Here is an 18,979-nt window from a genome sequence, read left to right on the forward strand (position 1 = left end):
AAAGCACTATTCACAATAACCAAGATATGGAAATCAACCTGCATGTCAAAAAAAAAAAAATCGAGGGGATAAAGAAAATGTGGTATATAAACGAAATAGCATATTATTCAGCCATGAAAAAGAAGAAAATCCTGTCATTTGCAGTACCATGGATAGAACTGGAGACCACTGTGTTTGCTGAAATAAGCCAGGCACAGAAAGACAAATATTCTACATGCTCACGTATATGTGGTAACTAAAAACTTGGATATCATGAAGACAAAGAGTAGACTGATGGTTACCAGAGGCTAGAAATGGCAGTCAGGAGGAGGGGATAAAGAAGTAAGACCTAGCGTTTAATAGATCAGTAGGGTGGCTAGAGTTAACATTAATCTAGCACATATTTTACAATGTCTAAAAGAGAATTTTTCAAATGTTCCTAATATTTAAAAGATAAATATTTTATGATGATGAATGTCCCAGTTGTTCTGATTTGACCTGCACATACTATATGAATAAATCAAATTATCCTAGTACCCCCAAAATATGTGATTCTATTATGCATTAATAAAAATATGTAGCAATACCACAATTTTAAAAATCTTCCCAAAAATGGATATTGTTTTCTGTGTAGACTTAGAAAAGAGCATTTTGGTGGACAGTCATCAATTTTTGAATGGCTTGGAAGGTGGGAGAAGAAGTATCTTTCTAGTATCTCTGAGTTTGTTACTCCAGGATCCAAGCCAAAGACTGAGATATGTGCATAACAAACTATTTCTGTCCTGAAAACAAGGTCACCCATATCTGTAGTTACCAGCTACTTCAGTATAAAAAAGGTAAGAAAAGACAGAATGAAAAACGGACACAGCAAAGTACATTCTAAATAAGTTTTAAGGAGAAAGATGAAGCCAACACTTAAAAATCTTCTTTAAAACTAATGTGATTTGTGTGTGTGTGTGTGAGGTAAGGCCGAGTAACCCATTATTTCTATAATGTTTAATACAAAGATGAATATTCATCACAGTCAGCAATAATATGACCTAGGAATTCTATCCTTGTCTAGATTATGTAAAATTATGAACTAGACAAGACTTATTCTCACTTTTTTATTCTTCATCTTCATTTTTCATCTGAGTAATCAGTTGTTCTCATTTTTATTTACTTTACCAAAGTTCAGAGTCATAATAAATAAACAAGTTACCTAAAATGTAAGTTATCTGATATATTCCTTAAAAGCTTTGAACCAAGTAACAGATATGGATCCTATCTTAGGTCAAGTTCACTAGAAGAGCCTGAGAGTGATATTTTTACAACTGTGATTTATTTAGGGGATGTTCTTGGGAGAAACCTGTAACAGAGTGAATGGAGTGGCAGAGCAAAAGGGGAGAGCAAAGTAAAAATGCAGTTTCAGATGAGGTCCAGCCTCAGCCTGGTCATATCTAGTGCTCTAGAGTAGAGTGCTCAAACCCAGGGTTCAGACCCTATAGGTCTGTGGCCAGCCTGCGTGCACAGCAGGAGGTGAGGAACAGGCCAGCATTACCACCTGAGCTCCACTCCCTGTCAGATCAGCGGGGCATTCAATTCTCCTAGGAGCATGAACTCTATTGTGAACTGCTTATTTATGAACTGTGCATGAGAGATTGCCTGCTCCCCATTCCACCCCTGCCCCCATGAAAAAAAATTGTTTTCTGCAAAACCGGTTCCTGGTTCCAAAGTTACAGGCTGTCTCCCAAGAGGCAAGGGCTTTTGTACTCCAGCAACAGTCAGTCACCTTCTGGTCTCCTGCTGAGGGCAGCAGTTCCACAGCCAAAGGCAGTCCTCCAGGAGAGATTGAAAAAGTACGTCGATAGCTGCAGATAAAAAAGATTTTCAGGAATTCGTGTGAGACACCAATGGTGTCTACTAGGGCCATATTAAAGTGATTATTTCTCTAAAATATTAGATCATTTTTGAGTGGCTTGCACTTGAGAATGACATGAGGGAATGAGAAGCAGCATCTTTTCAGTATCTCTTAGGTTATTTCAGCTACCAAACATGATTTCTCACAAATCTGACTTAATAATGCTTGATACACATTAAACGAAGAGAGTTTCCCCGACAAACCTTATCATCTGTGTGGTCCTTTTCTCCGTGAAGTGTTTTTCAAGTATTTTCATGTAAATGCAGATATTAAATATGTAACAATGTAGATATTATTCTTGGATCTCCTAATGATTCTGAGATATAAGTGAAACAAGCATGCATTGTCATTTTTTAAATAAGCAAACCAAGACATAGAGAAGCCATAGACTAATAGTATTCACACAATTCTTAAGTACTACTTTAGAAAACCTAATTCAGTGTTCTTTTCATTTTGCTACAGTCTCTCTTTCAAATAATGTTTTAACTTCCCAAACTATGTTTTCATTTAAAATTTCAAAATTCCATCGTTCTAGATAAGACTTTACTTCAAAGATTCCACCTAGAGGCGAAGCACCTAGAATAGCATGAACATCATTTAAAATCTACATTTTTCATTTATTATCTATGTGACCTTAGGCAACTCATGCTAAATGTTAGTTTTCTTCATTGAAAAATATCAAGTAGAAATAATACCTTTGTGCCAAGATGATTTGGGCTATATTTAAAGGCAATAAAATATTTGCATATTATAAAATACTTTAATGTATTATTATCATCATCAGCATCAGCATCATTTGAGAAAGACCAGATAATATATTTCATTTTCAGATAATGGTTATCTTGAAAATGAAAACAAAAATAAAAACTGTGCCAGACTGTCAGGCACAGTTTTTGTCTTTGTTTTCATTTTCAAGATAACCATTACATCACACCTTTAAATCTTCTATTATTCAGAAGGTTTAAGAGTCAAAGATAATAGGACTCCAGACTTGGCTTTATCACCAGACAGTATCTTGTCCATTGTAGTGACCCAAAACTTGACTCTTCTTCTCTTGCTTGGGACTCAATTCCACTTGATGCCAGACAGCTTGTTGAGGCCCAAAGCATGTGTTGACATTCTTGATGAATTTTCTTCCTTTTTTCATATAGGTGCATAATTTGCAGCCTAAGTAACATAGTTTGGCAGTACCATTTACCTCTACTTTTTTTTTTAAGAAAATCTTTACACTGTATTTTTTCACTTCAATTAAATTATTAAATAGAATTTATAACCACAGTTTTGGGTCATAAAATATGTATATAACATTTTTTCTTTAAAAATAGAAAAGTAATTTCTGAGTTTTAAAAATATATAAAACAGCCAGGTGCAGTGCTTCACACCTGTAATCCCAACACTTTGGGAGGTTGAGATGGGCGGATCTCCTGAGGTCAGGAATTTGAGACCAGCCTGGCCAAGATGGTAAACCCCATCTCTACTAAAAATAGAAAAATTAGCCACGTGTGATGGCATGTGCCTGTAATACCGGCTACCTGGGAGGTTGAGGCAGGAGAATCACTTGAACCTGGGGATCGGAGGTTGCAGTGAGCTGATATCGCACCATCGCACTCCAACCAGGGTAACAGAGCAAGACTCTGTCTCAAAAAATAAATAAACAAACAAAAATGTATAAAACTATCATAATCACAATGCATAATTACTATGAATTATTTGTCACCCGGACAGTGAACGAAGGGTGTTATAATATTAAAAGATGCAACATCTCCAGCCTTATAATCTTTCCATCAGAAGTTCTCGAGATTACTGAATAGTTACTCAAGCATTCTGAACTATGCTAACTAGTATCACAAGCTGTATTGACCCTAACATTTCTTAAGTGTGTTAGTACATTCAAAATAGACATTTTTGACAAATTGTCGCATTCATGAGATATGAATTCAAACAGCATGTGTTAAAAAGCAATTTAAGGCAACCGTATCTCAAATTAATTTATTGAAATAAAATGTATTTTTGGCTTAAATACCTATACAATAGTCAAATATGTGCATATAATTGAGTTGGTAGAAAAATATTCCTCACATACATAAAGCAATTAATATTCAAAACATAAAGCAATTAGCCTTTCTTTTATTTTCCTAGCTGGCTGAATTGGACCCAGCAGTGTGTAACTGTGTGATAATGTAAATGACTCAACATATCCTAAATGTTTAGCATCTTAAATTTTAAGGTCAATGATTCAAATTGCAGTACAGCACATAACTCAACTGAAAGAAAGATAGAGAAAGGAAGGAAAGAAAGAGGAAAGGTTGGTTTGGCAACCATTTAATATTATGTCATCATGAGATTTTACTAAATGTAGAGGAATATTTAGTATGTAATGGGTTTTGTGCTTGTATTTGTAGTTTTCATGACGGCTAGCTCTTTTTATAGCTTGACTTGGAAAGAAGGAAAGAGGGAGGGAAGGAAGGGGAGAGAGAGAAAGGAAGAATGAGAAAGAAAAAGGAAAGAAAGAAAGGGAAAAGAAAGGAAGGAAGGAAAGGAAGGAAGGAAGGAAAGAAAGAAGGAAGGAGGGAAGAAAAGGAGGGAGGGAGGGAAGGAAATGGTTGGTTGATTTCAGTGAGATCAGATACTCATTTTGTCATATTTCAGTGACCTAAATTCCATTGTACTAACGCCAAATACTGCAGTAAACAGACTAACTCTCCAGAATATAATAATTTACTTAAAAACTTAAAAATATACAAAGATGACTTAAAAATATACAAAGGTTGATGCCCTTCTGTATTTTTCTTTTTTTTTTTTTAAATGTAACAGAATGGGCTTCTTTATTTGATGGTAGAAGCACAAATTATTTTTAAAATACTTATTTTATTGAGTAAATCTCACATTCAGGAACTAAGTCTACAGAAATGCAAGCATTAATATAAAATGAAATAATAAACACATACACACAAATATAGACACAAAGATGTCTGTTATAGAATTGTTGGTAGGAGCAAATATTTGATGAGTCATCAATAAGAGAAGCATTGAATAATTTGTGGAATACACTTAATGTGGAATATTATGCAATTATAAAAAATTGTTCTATTATGTGTGACCTAGAATGATGGTCATGATATAAAGCAAAGTGAGAATGATACAAAAGTTTAAGTGTAATGTGTACATTATGATCCTGTTCTTTAAAATGAAAAAGGAAAATACCCTCATAAAACCCTATATATGCATGTGTATTTGTGTGCTTTCTATGCCTGCAGACCTAACATGCATAGGCATAGGCTACTGAGCTGAAAGTACAGAGGTCCCATATATTCTTTGTCCCCACAGACAAATTCCCCCTCCTTCTAAATCAAACATTTTGCTTAGGCATTAATATAATCTTACATATAAATAAATATATCTAAAATGGGAAGCATTGGTTTTACTAACTCTGGCTCTCAGAAATTAGCCTTTTTCTGCCTTCCACATTTATGCAGAAAAGAAAGACTTTAAGAATTCAGTTACCTTGGCCGGGCCTGGTGGCTCACGCCTGTAATCCAAGCACTTTGGGATGCCAAGGCAGGTGGATCTCTTGAGGTCAGGAGTTAGCTACCAGCCTGGCCAACATGGTGAAACACCTGTCTCTACTAAAAATACAAAATAGCCTGACATGGTGGCACGCACCTGTAATCTCAGCTACTCGGAAAGCTGAGGCAAGAAAATCAATCACTTGAACCCAGGAGATGGAGGTTGCAGTGAGCCAAGATCACACCACTGCACTCCAGCCTTGTACTAAGCCTACTGAAATTATTCCAAGGGCAAGACTCTGCCAAAAAAAAAAAAAAAAAATCAGTTATATCAGTTTGTTAAATCTTAAAGACAAGACGAAGGTGTCCTGGTGATCTTAGAACCTCCTTTTCTGTGACTAGTTTTTCAGACCCCCAGTGATCATTCTAGCTCCAGGGGAGAATAGTACTGCTCATAAACTTGACCCAAGTATTTTGGTTTTGTTTGAAATCAGTGAGCACAAGACAACAGGAATTCTATGTTAAATTGAGTTTATACTTGTGTCATGGTATATTTTTTAAGTTTCGTGTCAAATCGAGAGATAGAAAAATAGTGCGTCATGTCAAACAGGATTTTCACCTCTACCCAGTTATTTTCACACCAGCTCTATCAAGCTGTTTATAGAGGATTAGTAAATTATTTATTTTTGTTTTCCTAACATGCCATAGGCACACAATTGAGTGTATATTGGCCTTACTATGCTTAAGTCCAAATTGAAACTTCATCAGGCCAGTATTCTAGAAAAACTATTTAATAATGTTGTTTCCATCACCAAGACATACTTCAAAGCCATAAAATCTGTAGTGAATATTTTTAATTGGCTTTCAGTTCTAAAATGAATATCATTACATGTTTTGATTATTTCCATAAATGACGACAAAAAGTTTCAAATACTGTGACAACTATTAACTCCTTCAGGTGTCAGGAAATAATTTTTTTAGTTGTTATAAATTACAAGCTAAATGAATATGATAGCATCTGAGGTGGACCACCTAGGTAGGAAGAAATAAGCTGCTCAGTACTCCGTGATGAAAGCCCAATTATTTTATCTTTGCCCAAGAAATTATTAACATAATTTTTCTATAATATTCTCCTTTAGTCAGTGTTCATTTAGTAAGGAAAAAATCTCTAAACTATTAGTAGAAATTTTATAGACATGAGTTGTCCCCTCAATAAAGAAATCATAATACCACTCATTTATATGGTACGTGAAAGTTTAAAATTTTTTTGCCTATAGTCTTCTCAGCAAGAATGTATCTCCCCACTTGGATCGGATTTCCTTTTCAATAAATAAACTTTCATATTAATCACAGGGTCATGCTTTATGTTTCTATGGGAGACCAATTCAAAAACCACAATCGGTAACCATATCTCAGTTGGCCTCTGGGCAGCACATTCTCCATCATATAAATATTAGAGATTTATATTTCATATGTGGGACATCTAATTATTTTTTTAACAAATAGGTTAAAAGTTTTCTGATAGATCATGTCTTGGTTAACAATTCTGCCATGAAGAATAACTCTTAATTCCTCTTTTAATTATTCCATTCTATTTTATAAAGGCTATCAAATGATCAACTATTCACACTCATTTAATTTAAAAATTACGGCTATGACATATGTTGTTATTGAAACATCAGAGGAGCCCTCTTTTATTTGGTGGTTCTGGATCAACTACTAGGGTTCAATCTGAGTCAACACAGTTGTACTCATTATTATTTATTATTGTTTCATTATTGTTCTCACCTTTCTTATTTTACTTATTTTCTTCTCTATCCCCCTCCAACCTGCCTGCATAGGCAACCGTTTAATCTTTTGTAAGCATGCGATCTTGCTAAATGTCTATCATTACTTTGTATGCTTGTGTTTTTAATTTTCACAAAGGCTGGTACATTATATAGCTAATTCTTTTTCTTGGATTTTTTACTAAGCACAATTTTTCAAAGATTTTCCTATGTCGCTATGTGGACCTCAAATCAGTGGCTTCTAACTACTATACAACATGGCGAGTATACTTCCTCACTCCCCTGTAATGAACATCCTGAATGCTTCTAACTTCTTACCTCCACAAATAATTCCCTACAAGGAACATACACATACATAACCCCTTATGAATCTGTACAAAAATTACTATGGGACTTATATTCAGGAGGATAACTGATGTCTAAGAAGTTGCATGGTTTTCTCCAGAACAGCTGCACAATTCTGCAATTCCACCAGAGGAATCTAAACATTCCTAAATCCCATATAACCTCCAGTGCTTTGCACGTTGTCAAACTAAGAATGGTTTAGTGGAATCAAATGGTTGTTTTCATTTGCATTTATATACTTACAAATAGTTTGAAAATCTTTTTATATGAAGAGACTGTGGTCTTTTTCACTGCACAAAAGTACTCAATTTTTGCATAATCACAATGATACACTTTTTGCCCTATGGTGTGCACTTTTGAAAATTGTTTAATATTTCCCATAACATAATCACAGGGATATTTTACTCACTTCTTCTATTAACTTTACAGCTTTATATTGCATATGTGGATCTTTACGCCACCTAGAGACTTCCTTTGCATGAATAACTTCACGTATATTGTGAATAATGGTTTTGAAAGAGCAGATAGGTGTAAAAGTAGGAATGCAGCATTAAGAAAGTATAAGAGCAAGTTGTAATAGCTGACGAGAACATATATCAGGAAAAACAAATTGGTGAGAATTATTTTTAACAATTTCACCTTTTCAATAAGTATTTTCAGATTTGTGTGTGTGTTTTCTAAAACCCAAAGGTAAAGGCATTTTGCAAATAACTGTATAAGAATTCAAACATATTTCTGCAAGTATTGTGGTGGCAATATTATATTGAAAGTAAAATCATTATTATAACAACATATATATTTTTTCATATGAACCTAAACCTTAGGATTCTTCACTATGTTTTTCCTCTATCCTTTTAACTAACATGCACATTTAGTATGAATTAGAAATTTATAAACTACATAATCATTCCATGTAAATTTGCTTTTAAGCTTTACTCCTAATAGTAAAATAAGATAGATATTTAAAAAAATGTTAAGTGCCAAGTCAAAGTCATCATTTAAACTTTGAAATAACATGTGAATATTTTATTTTTGAAAAGTAAAATATGATAAATTTTGTCATATCAAACTTTCAACATTGATACTCAATTGATAATGGCATTTAAAATTCTACCCCAAAAATAAGACAATTATTGACAGGATTGGCTGTATATACAAAAATTAATTAATGGAATTATGTAGAATATCAGAAATATACCTATCATTAAATATGTTAAAATGAATTTATTAAAATATTCACATGCCCTCAAATTTTTAGTTTATCTTTCATCTGTATGGAAAGAAAACATTGATGATAATTATGATTGTTGAAAGTTAAAAAAAAGTTTAGAAGGCCAGCCACAGTGGCTCACGCCTGTAATCCCATCACTTTGGGAGGCCTATAGGGGTGGATCACGAGGTCAGGAGATCAAGACCACCCTGGCCAACATGGTGAAACCCCATCTGTACTAAAAATACAAAAATTATCTAGACGTGGCAGTGCACGCCTGTAGTCCCAACTATTCGGGATGCTGAGGCAGGAGAATCACTTGAACCTGGAAGGCGGAGGTTTCGATGAGCTGAGATCACACCATTGCACTCCAGCCTGGGTAACAAAGAGTGAAACTCCTTCTCAAAAAACTAAAAATAAAAAATAGCAGAAACCACTTCAAAACTAATTAAATACAGAAGTTAAATTAAATTTTAACATTGTGAAAACATTTCAGAGCAAATTCTAATAACTAGGCATATGGTTTTCTTTGCTATTGTGTTTGTTTCTTAACATAGAAGGGAAGATGAAGACAATTTTACAGGCACATGAAATATAAAAGATTCACTTTAGGAATAAAATATTGATTTAAAATAATTGAACTTGCATTTTATTTTCTTAAATTTCCAGCTCCCAACTAAATAATTAATTAGTTGTTTATCTTCGATCATAACTTTATCCTTGCATACCAGATATTTTGACATTTTTATGGCCAACAGAGCTTCATGTGGATTTTTTTTTTCTAAAACTAAACATGTTATCTAAGAGAATGACCTTCACAGATGGAGACAGTCTTGCTTTTTAATAAGGGACTAACAGTAGTGATAATTCCCTGATAGACTGATAGAATTTGTAAGCAAACTGAAGAAAAATATACCTGTGTTGGCAATGCAATAAAATAAAATTAACCAATTAACCAATTTTGCTTCCTATTGCTGTTTTAACATGTTACTAAAAATGTTAGTGTGTTAAGCAATACAAGCTTATTATATCACAGTTCTGGAGCTCAGAAGTCTGACACACATCTCACCGAGCTAAAATCAAGTCATCGTTGGGCTACAACAGAGCTCTGTTCCTCCACTGAAGTGCTGGATTGATCTGTTTCCTTGCCTTTCCCAGCTTCCAGAGGATGCCCCCATTCCCAGGCTTGTGGTCTCCCTTCTTCCATCTTCGAAGCTTACAAAAAGGAAACTAGCCCTTTCCACAACATTTCACTCAATGCTCTTCCATAGATATACCTCTGCTAACTCGGCTACCCTCCTCTGCAGCCTTTCCCTCTTCCATTGCTAAGATCCTCTCTCTCTGATACATTGGGCCCACCTTAATAACCCAGGCTAATCTCCCTGTCCCATGGTTAACTGATTAGCATCTGTAATTTCACTGGTTACCTCAATTCCACTGTGCCATATCACTTAACATATTCAAAGCTGGGGATTAGGATATGAATATCTTCAGGGTGCTATTATTCTGCCTCTGCTATATAGCAGAAACTGGTATTTCAGGAGATTTATAAGACCTGATCCAAAAAAGTTGATCCTCATCAATATTTATTTTATTTACTTGTTAATTAACTATTCAAATTTTATTTTAGACTGTTAACTGGGGGTTAATTAATATGCAGTACAAAGAAAAATAAGCATGTGATTTCCCCACTCTCTTAAGTTCTACTGCCTACAGCAAATTCCTACCAAAACAAAAATTCTATAAATGATTGCTCTGTATTTTTATGTTTAATTTTAGAAAACTGATATAAAGTTTATAACTGATACTATTAAAATATTTCATGATGTAATCATCAATATTTTTGCTTAAACTTTTGCTAAAATTTTACAAGGACCTTGTATCCTGCCCCCTACCACTACTGGCTCCCATATTCCAGCTTGTCTTCCACACTGCTGGTGAAATTATTTTCTTAAAAAGAAAATTCTATCATGTCACCTTTTTTTCCTTACATTTACATTTTACAGCTGGATTTCTCAATTTGTCCAACACAATGAAAAAGAAGCATGTGCTAATAGCATATTCTCAAGGTTAGCTTATAAAGATGTTTTTCTTTCGAACACTTCCATTAACTGAAAGAAAACAGCTTATAATGAATCTGTAAGTTGAAAAATACTTATTTCATTGTTTATTAGAGTCATTAGCCTGGCATGTAAGATCGACAGAATGAATCACTTTTCTGTTTAAAATTATAAATATCTCCTAATATGTCTGTGTCCCTCTCCAGGCAAAGGGTACCTTGGAGCAGACACAATCTTACTCTGGTATGTGTGTATTTCCACACCTGTCACTAATACATGGCATATAGCATGATGCCTCAGCTTGGGAGTAAGAATACCTAAATTTTAGTGATGGTTCTGCCACTGCCTATTTCTGTAATGACAACCAAATTGCTAACTCATTCTTATGTATATAACAGGAATAAGAATAGTACATACCTCATTAAGTTCATTCATAAGTAAAATAACACTTACAAAATATAAGGGGAAGTGGGGAGAAGAGATAAAGTAGGAATGATTAATCAGTAAAAAAAATATAGTTAGACTGAATACAATCTAGTATTTGATAGTACAACAGGATGACTATACTCACCAATAAGTTATTTTATATTTTAAAACAACTATAAGATTATAATTGGACGGTTCCTAACACAATAATTAATACTGAGGGGATGGATACGCCAATTACCCTACTAAGTTTATTACACGTATGCCTGTATCAAAACATCACATATATCCCATAAATATATATACACCTATTAGGTACCCATATGGTGTAGTTGGTATATTTGTTCATGCCAAATCTCACGTTGAATTATAATCCTCAGTATTGGAGGTTGGACCTTGTGGGAGATGATTGGAGCATGGGGTGGATTTCTCATAGATGGTTTAGAACTATCCCCTTGGTCTTATGTTTAAGTCTTTAATCCATCTGTAGTTAATTTTAGTGTTAAACATAAGACCTAACGCCATAAAAAACCTAGAAGAAAACCTAGGCAAAACCAATTCAGGACATAGGCATAGGCAAGGACTTCATGACTAAAACACCAAAAGCATTGGCAACAAAAGCCAAAATAGACAAATGGGACCTAATTAAACTCCAGAGCTTCTGCACAGCAAAAGAAATAATCATTAGAGTGAGTTGGCAACCAACAGAATGGGAAAAAAATGTTTGTAATTCACCCATCTGACAAAGGGCTAATATCCAGAATCTGCAAAAAACTAAAACAGATTTACAAGAAAAGAACAAACAAGCCCATTCAAAAGTGGGTGAAGGATATGAACACTTTAGAAAAGAAGACATATATGAGGCCAAAAAACACATGAAAAAATGCTCATCATCACTGGTCATTAGAGAAAAGCATATCAAAACTACATTGACGTACTATCTCACACCAGTTAGAATGGTGATCATTAAAAAACCTGGAGACAACAGATGCTGGAGAGGATATGGAGAAATAGGAACAATTTTAACACTGTTGGTGGGAGTGTAAATTAGTTCAACCATTGTGGAAGACAGTGTGGCCATTCCTCAAGGACCTAGAAATAGAAATTCAATTTGACCCAGCAATCCCATTACTGGGTGTATATCCAAAGGATTATAAATCATTCTATTATAAGGACACATGCACACGAATGTTCAGTGTGGCAGTGTTTACAATAGCAAAGACTTGGAACCAACCCAAATGCCCATTGATGATAGATTGGATGGGGATAATGTGGCACATATACACCATGGAATACTGTGCAGCCATCAAAAACGATGAATTCGTGTCCTTTGTTGGGACATGGATGAACCTGGAAACCATCATTCTCAGCAAACTGACACAAGAACAGAAAATCAAACACCTCAGGTTCTCATTCATAGGTGGGTGTTGAAAAATGAGAACACATGGACACAGGGAGGGGAGCATCACACATTGGGATCTGTTGGGGGGAGCTAGGGGAGGGACAGCAGGGAGTGGGTAGTTGGGGAGGGATAACATGGGGAGAAACGCTTGATATAGGTGATGAAAAGGAAGGCAGCAAACCACATTGCCATGTACGTACCTATGCAACAATCTTGCATGTTCTTCACATGTACCCCAAAACCTAAAATGTAATAATATATATATATTATAAATATATGTGTGTATATATATATATATATATATATATATATATATAGTGTGTGTGTGTGTGTGTGTGTGTGTGTGTGTGTGTGTGTGTATGAACTATCCCCTTGGAACTGTCCTTAGTGAGTTTTTTGCTGCAAGATCTGGTCATTTCAAAGTGTGTGGTCCTCCCTACTCTCTCACTTGCTTCTGCTTTCATCATGTGATGTACCTATTCTCCCTTCACCTTCTATAGTAATTGTAAGTTTCCTGAGGCCTCCCTAGAAGCTGAGCAGATGCCAGTATTATGCTTTCTGTAAAGCCTGTAGAACTGTGAGCCAAGTAAACCTCCTTTTAAAATAAATTAACCAATCTCAAATACTTTTTTACAGCAATGCAAGAATGGCCTTATATATCATAACAATTTTTAAAAACTAAAATTATACACAGTGCCTTTATTAAGGAATTTTTTTCATGTTTCATGGATGAACCAACAAACAATAATACATGATGGAATGAACAACACTGACAAACTTTTAGCTAGATTACTAAGAAAAAGAGAGAGAAGACTCAAATCAGATATTAAAAAGGAGATACAATAACTAAGACAACAGAAATACAAAGGATATTAAGAGACTATTCTAAACAATTATGTGCCAACAAATTTGATGAGCTACAAGAAATGACTACATTCCCAGAAATATACAATCTGACAAGCCTGAATCATAAAGAAATAAAAAATCTGAACAGATCAATAATGAGAAAGAAGATTGAATCAGTAAGAAAAGTCTCCTATCAAAGAAAAGCCTACATCTGATTTCTTTGTTGCTGAATTTTATCAGACAGTTAAAGAAGACTCGATTTAATAAAAATTATTCTCAACTGCTTCCAAAAAAGTTAAGAAAAAGGAATTCTCCCAAACTCATTTTAAGAGCCCAACATTACCCCAAGGCCAAAGCCAGAAAAGGATACTAGAAAAAAAGAAAATTATAGACTGAATTCCCTGATGCACATAGATGCAAAAATATAACAAGATACAAACAAACTTAATTCAACAGCACATTAAAAAATCATTCACCACATTAAAGTGGAATTAATCCCAAAGATACAATGATTGGTCAACCTGTACAAATATATAAATGTGATATACCACATTAGCATAATTAAGGACAAAATGTAAGAAAATTTAAATAGATACAAATAAAACATTTAAGCTTTTAACAAAATTCACCATATTTTTATGGTAATAACTCTCAGAAAAGTATGTATAAAAGAATGTACCTCAACATAAGCTTACATATGACAAACACACAGCTAACATCACACTCAGTGATACAAGTTGAAAGAATTTTTTTTCTGAGATCAAGAGAAGGATGCTCACTCTTGCCACATCTACTCAACATAATATTGGACCTCCTACCTATAGCAATGAGGTGAGAGAAGAAACAAAAGGCATCCAAATTGGAAAGAAGTAAGTTAAGTTGTTTCTGTCCACAGAATTTACACACAAAAAAAGTTAAGTTTTTGAGACTAATAAATGAATTCAATGAAGTTTTAGGATGTAAAAATGAGTAGCATTTCTATACATAAGAGTGAACTGTATTTAAAAAAGAAAATAATCACATTTACAATAGCTTCAAAATATGAATGAATTTAATCATAGGTAAAAATATGCACACTACAAACTGTGAAATATAGAAAGAAATAGAAGACAGAAATAAATGGAAAGATACGCTGTTTACATGGTTTTGAAGAATTAATATTGTTAAAATGTCCTTACTACCCAAAGAAACCTACATATTTAACACAAACCCTATCACAGTACCAATGACATTTATCACAGAAATACAAAAGCAATACTAAAATTTGTCTGATACCACAAAAAATTCTGAATAGCCAAAACAATCTTGAGCAAAAACAACAAAGCTGGAAGCCTCATATTACCTGACTTCAGAATATATTACAAATTTATAGTAACCAAATAGCATAGTACTGACATAGAGTAAAACATATAAACCAATGGAACAGAATAGGGAGAACAGAAATAAATACTGATTTTTGACACGTGTGTTTAGAACACCCAATAGGAAAAGAACAGAATCTTCAATAAATGGTGTTGAGTAAGCTGGATATCCACCTGCAGAAGAATGAAATTAGTTTTTTATCTTATACCATATATAAAAAATCAACTCAAAATAGATTAAAAACTTCAATTTAAGACCCAATACTATGAAACTGCAAAAAGAAAATATGTGGGGAAAGCTCCATAGCATTGGTCTATCCAGTGGTATCTTGGATATGACTCCAATAGAACAGGCCTTCAAAACAGAAATATATAAAAGGGATTACAGCAATCTAAAAAACTTTAGCATAACAAAGAAATGATCAACAGAATGAAAACACAATCTACAGAAAGAGAGTAAATATATCCAAAGTATACATCTGATAAAGGCTAATATCCAAATTTCATAAGGAATTTAAATAGCTCAATAGCCAGGAAACAACCCTATTAAAAAATGGTCAAAGGACTTGAATAGACTTTTGTCAAAAAATATATGCAAATAGCAAACAGATATATGAACAAAATGTTTAACATCATTAATCATGAGGAAAATGCAAACAAAAACCGTAATGAGATATTACCTCACATTTGTGAAAATGGTTTCTGTCTAAAAAAAAGAAAAGAAAGATAACAAGTATTGGTGAGAATGTAGAAAAAAACAGAACACTATTCTTTTTTAAATGCTTCACTGGTAATAATATTAGTTAGTATGGCTACTATGAAAAGCAGCATGATGCCTTTCTCAAAAAACAAAAAATAGGATTACCATATGATCCAGCAATGCCACTAATAGATACACAGTCATCCCTCACTATCTGTGGATATTTGATTCTAGGATCCCCATGAATACTAAAATACACAGATATCCAAGTCTCTTATAAACATGGTGTAATATTTCCACATAATCTGAACACATTTTTCACATACTTTAAATCTAGATTATAATACCTAACACAATGTAAATGCTATGTAAATTGTTGTTACACTCTACTGTTTAAGAAATAATGACCAAAAAAATGCCTGTATGAGTTTAGTGTAGACACAGTTATCTTTTTTCTGCATATTTCCTTTTATTCAACTTTTAGGTTTGGGGTTATAAGTACAATTTGTTGTATGGGTAAGTTTCAGGTCATGGGGATCTGTTGTACAGATAATTTCATCACCCTGGTAATAAGCATAGTACCTAATTGGTAGTTTTTGATCCTCACTTTCCTCCCACCCTCCACCCGCAACTAGGGCTCAGTGCCTATTGTTTTTTTCTTTGTGTGAGTGTGTACTCAATGCTTGGCTTCCACTAATAAGTGAGAGCATGTAGTATTTGGTTTTATGTTCCTGTGTTAATTTGGTTAGTATAATGGCCTCCAGTTTCATCTATGTTGCCACAAAGGACATAATGTCATTCTTATGCACGTGTAGTAATCCATGGTGTAGATGTATCACACTTTCTTTATCCAGTTCATGATTGATGGGCATTTATGTTGATTCCATGTCTTTGGTATTGTGAATAGCACTGCAGTAAACATCCGTGTGCATGTGTCTTCATGGCAGAATTATTTGTATACCACTGAATATAAATCCTAGTAATGAGATTGATGGGTCAAATGGAAATTCTGTTTTAAGTTATTTGAAAAGTGTTCAATGTGTTTTTCACAGTGGCCGAACTAGTTTATAATCTACCAGCAGTGTATAAATGTTTCCTTTTCTCACAACCTCACCAGCATTTGTTGTTTGGTTGTTTCTGACTTTTTAATAAAAGCCATTCCGACTGGTTTGAGATGGTATCTCATTGAAGTTTTGATTTGCATTCTTCCAATGATTAGTGATGTTGACTATCATTTTATTTGCTTTTCAGTCACACGTCTTTTAAGAAGTGTTTGTTCATGTCTTTTGCCCATTTCTAATAGAATTGTTTGTTTGTTGCTTGTTGACTTAAGTTTACTATAGATTCTGAATATTAGATATTTGTTTAATGAATAGTTTGCCAATATTTTTCTTCCATTCTGTAGGTTTTCTCTTTACTACATTGATAGTTTCTTTTGCTGCACAGAAGCCCTTTAGTTATTTAAGTCCCATTTGTCAATTTTTTTGTTGTTACAATTGCTTGTGTGATTTTTGTTAATAAAATTGTCACCAAGGCCTATGCCCAAAATGGTATTCCCTATATCTTCTTGTAGGATTCTTAAAGTTTTAGGTTATAAATTTAAGTCTCTAATCAATCTTGAGTTGACTTTTGTGCATGGTTAAAGGAAAAGGTCTGGTTTCAATTGTTTGCATATGTCTAGCCAGTTATCTCAGCAATATTTAATGAATAAGGAATCTGTATTTGTTCATTCTCATGCTGCTATGAAGAAATACCAGAGACTTGGTAATTTATGAAGGAAACAAATTTAATTGACTCACAAATCCACAGGGCTACAGAGGCCTTAGGAAACTTACAATCATGGTAGTAGGGGAGGCAAACATGTCCTTTTTCACATTGCAGCAGCAGAAGTACCAAAAAAAAAAAAGGCCATTATATCTTGTGAGAAGTCACTCACCATCACAAGAACAGCATGAGAGTTACCACTCTTATGATTAAATTACCTCCCACAAGGTCCCCCACATGACATGTGGGAATTGTTATAACTATAATTCAAGATGAAATTTGAGTGAAGACACTCCCAAACCATATCATTTTACCTCTCATCTCTCCCAAATCTCATGTACTCACATTTCAAAACAAAATCATGCCCTTCAAATAGTCCCCCAAAGTCTTAACTCATTAAATGAAAAGTCCAAGTCCAAGGTCTCATCTGAGACAAGGCAAATCCCCTCCACCTATGACACTGTAAAATCACAAGCAAGTTAGTTACTTCCTAGATACAAAGGGGGTACAGACATTGGGAAAATACATCAACCAAATGGGAAAAATTGGCCAAAACAGAGGGGCTACAGGACCCATGCAAGTCCAAAATCCAATAGAGCAGCCACTAGAGTTCCAAAATAATCTCCTTTGACTCCATGTCTCACATCCAGGTCACACAGATGCAAAAAGGTGGGCTCCCATGGCCTTGGGCAGCTCTGTCCCTGTGACTTTGCAGGGCAAAGCTCCCTTCCTGGCTGTTTTCACAGCCTGGTGTTGAGTGTCTGTGGCTTTTCCAGATGCACAGTGTAAGATGTAAGTCGATCTACCATTCTGGGCTCTGAAGGATTATGGCACTATTCTCACAGCTCCACTAGGCAGTGCCCTAGTGGGGACTGTGTGGGATCTCACCCCAATTTTCCCTCTGTACTCCCTAGCAGTTTCCCAATGAAGGCTCCACCCTTGCATCAAACTTCTGCCTGGACGTCTGGGCATTTCAACACATCCTCTGAAATCTGGTGGAAGTTCTCAAACATCAATTCTTGACTTCTGTGCACTTGCAGTTCCAACAACACATGTAAGCCACCAAGTCTTGGGGCTTGCACCCTCTGAAGCAATAGCCTGAGATGTATGTTGTCTCATTTTAGCCACAGCTAAGCCAAAGCAGCTGAGACACAAGGCACCATGTCCTGGGCCCTGTCCACAAAACCATTTTTTCCCCTAGGTCTCCATACCTGTGATGGAAGGGACTGCCATGAAGTCCCCTGACATGCCTTGCGGACATTTTTCCCATTGCCTTGAAGACTAACATTCATCTCCTTGTTACTTACGCAACTTTCTGTAGCCAGCTTAAATTTCTCTCTAGAAAATGGGGTTTTCTTTTCAATCATATTGTCAGACTGCAAATTTTTATGCTCTGCCTCCTCTTGAATGATTTGCCTCTTAGAAATTTCTTCTGCCAGATACCCTAAATCACTCCTCTGAAGTTCAAAGTTACACATCACTCTAGGGCAGTGGCAAAATGCTACCAGTCTTGTTGCATAGCAAGAGTGACCTTTACTTTAGTTCACAAAAAGTTCCTCATCTTCATCTGAGACTACCTCAGCCTGAACATCATTGTCCACCTCACCATCCACATTTTGGTCAAAGCCATTCAACAAGTCTCTAGGAAGTTTCAAACTTTCCCACTTCTTCCTGTCTTCTAAGCCCTCCAAGT

The 18,979-nt window shown here is 34.8% G+C and overlaps 1 long non-coding RNA gene across 1 annotated transcript; it reads right to left on the minus strand.

The window, feature by feature from the left end:
* Positions 1 to 344: 344 nt before the first annotated feature.
* On the minus strand, positions 345 to 18,380 carry LOC119468107. The gene is made up of 4 exons (XR_005196724.1): positions 18,298 to 18,380; positions 13,308 to 13,312; positions 8,933 to 8,936; positions 345 to 355 (listed from the first exon to the last, which is right to left on the minus strand). It is a non-coding gene; the product is annotated as an uncharacterized LOC119468107 (long non-coding RNA).
* Between the last annotated feature and the right edge of the window lie 599 nt (positions 18,381 to 18,979).

This window comes from Cebus imitator, unplaced genomic scaffold (genome assembly GCF_001604975.1).
Source record: "Cebus imitator isolate Cc_AM_T3 unplaced genomic scaffold, Cebus_imitator-1.0 Scaffold377, whole genome shotgun sequence".
Lineage (NCBI taxonomy): Eukaryota > Metazoa > Chordata > Mammalia > Primates > Cebidae > Cebus > Cebus imitator.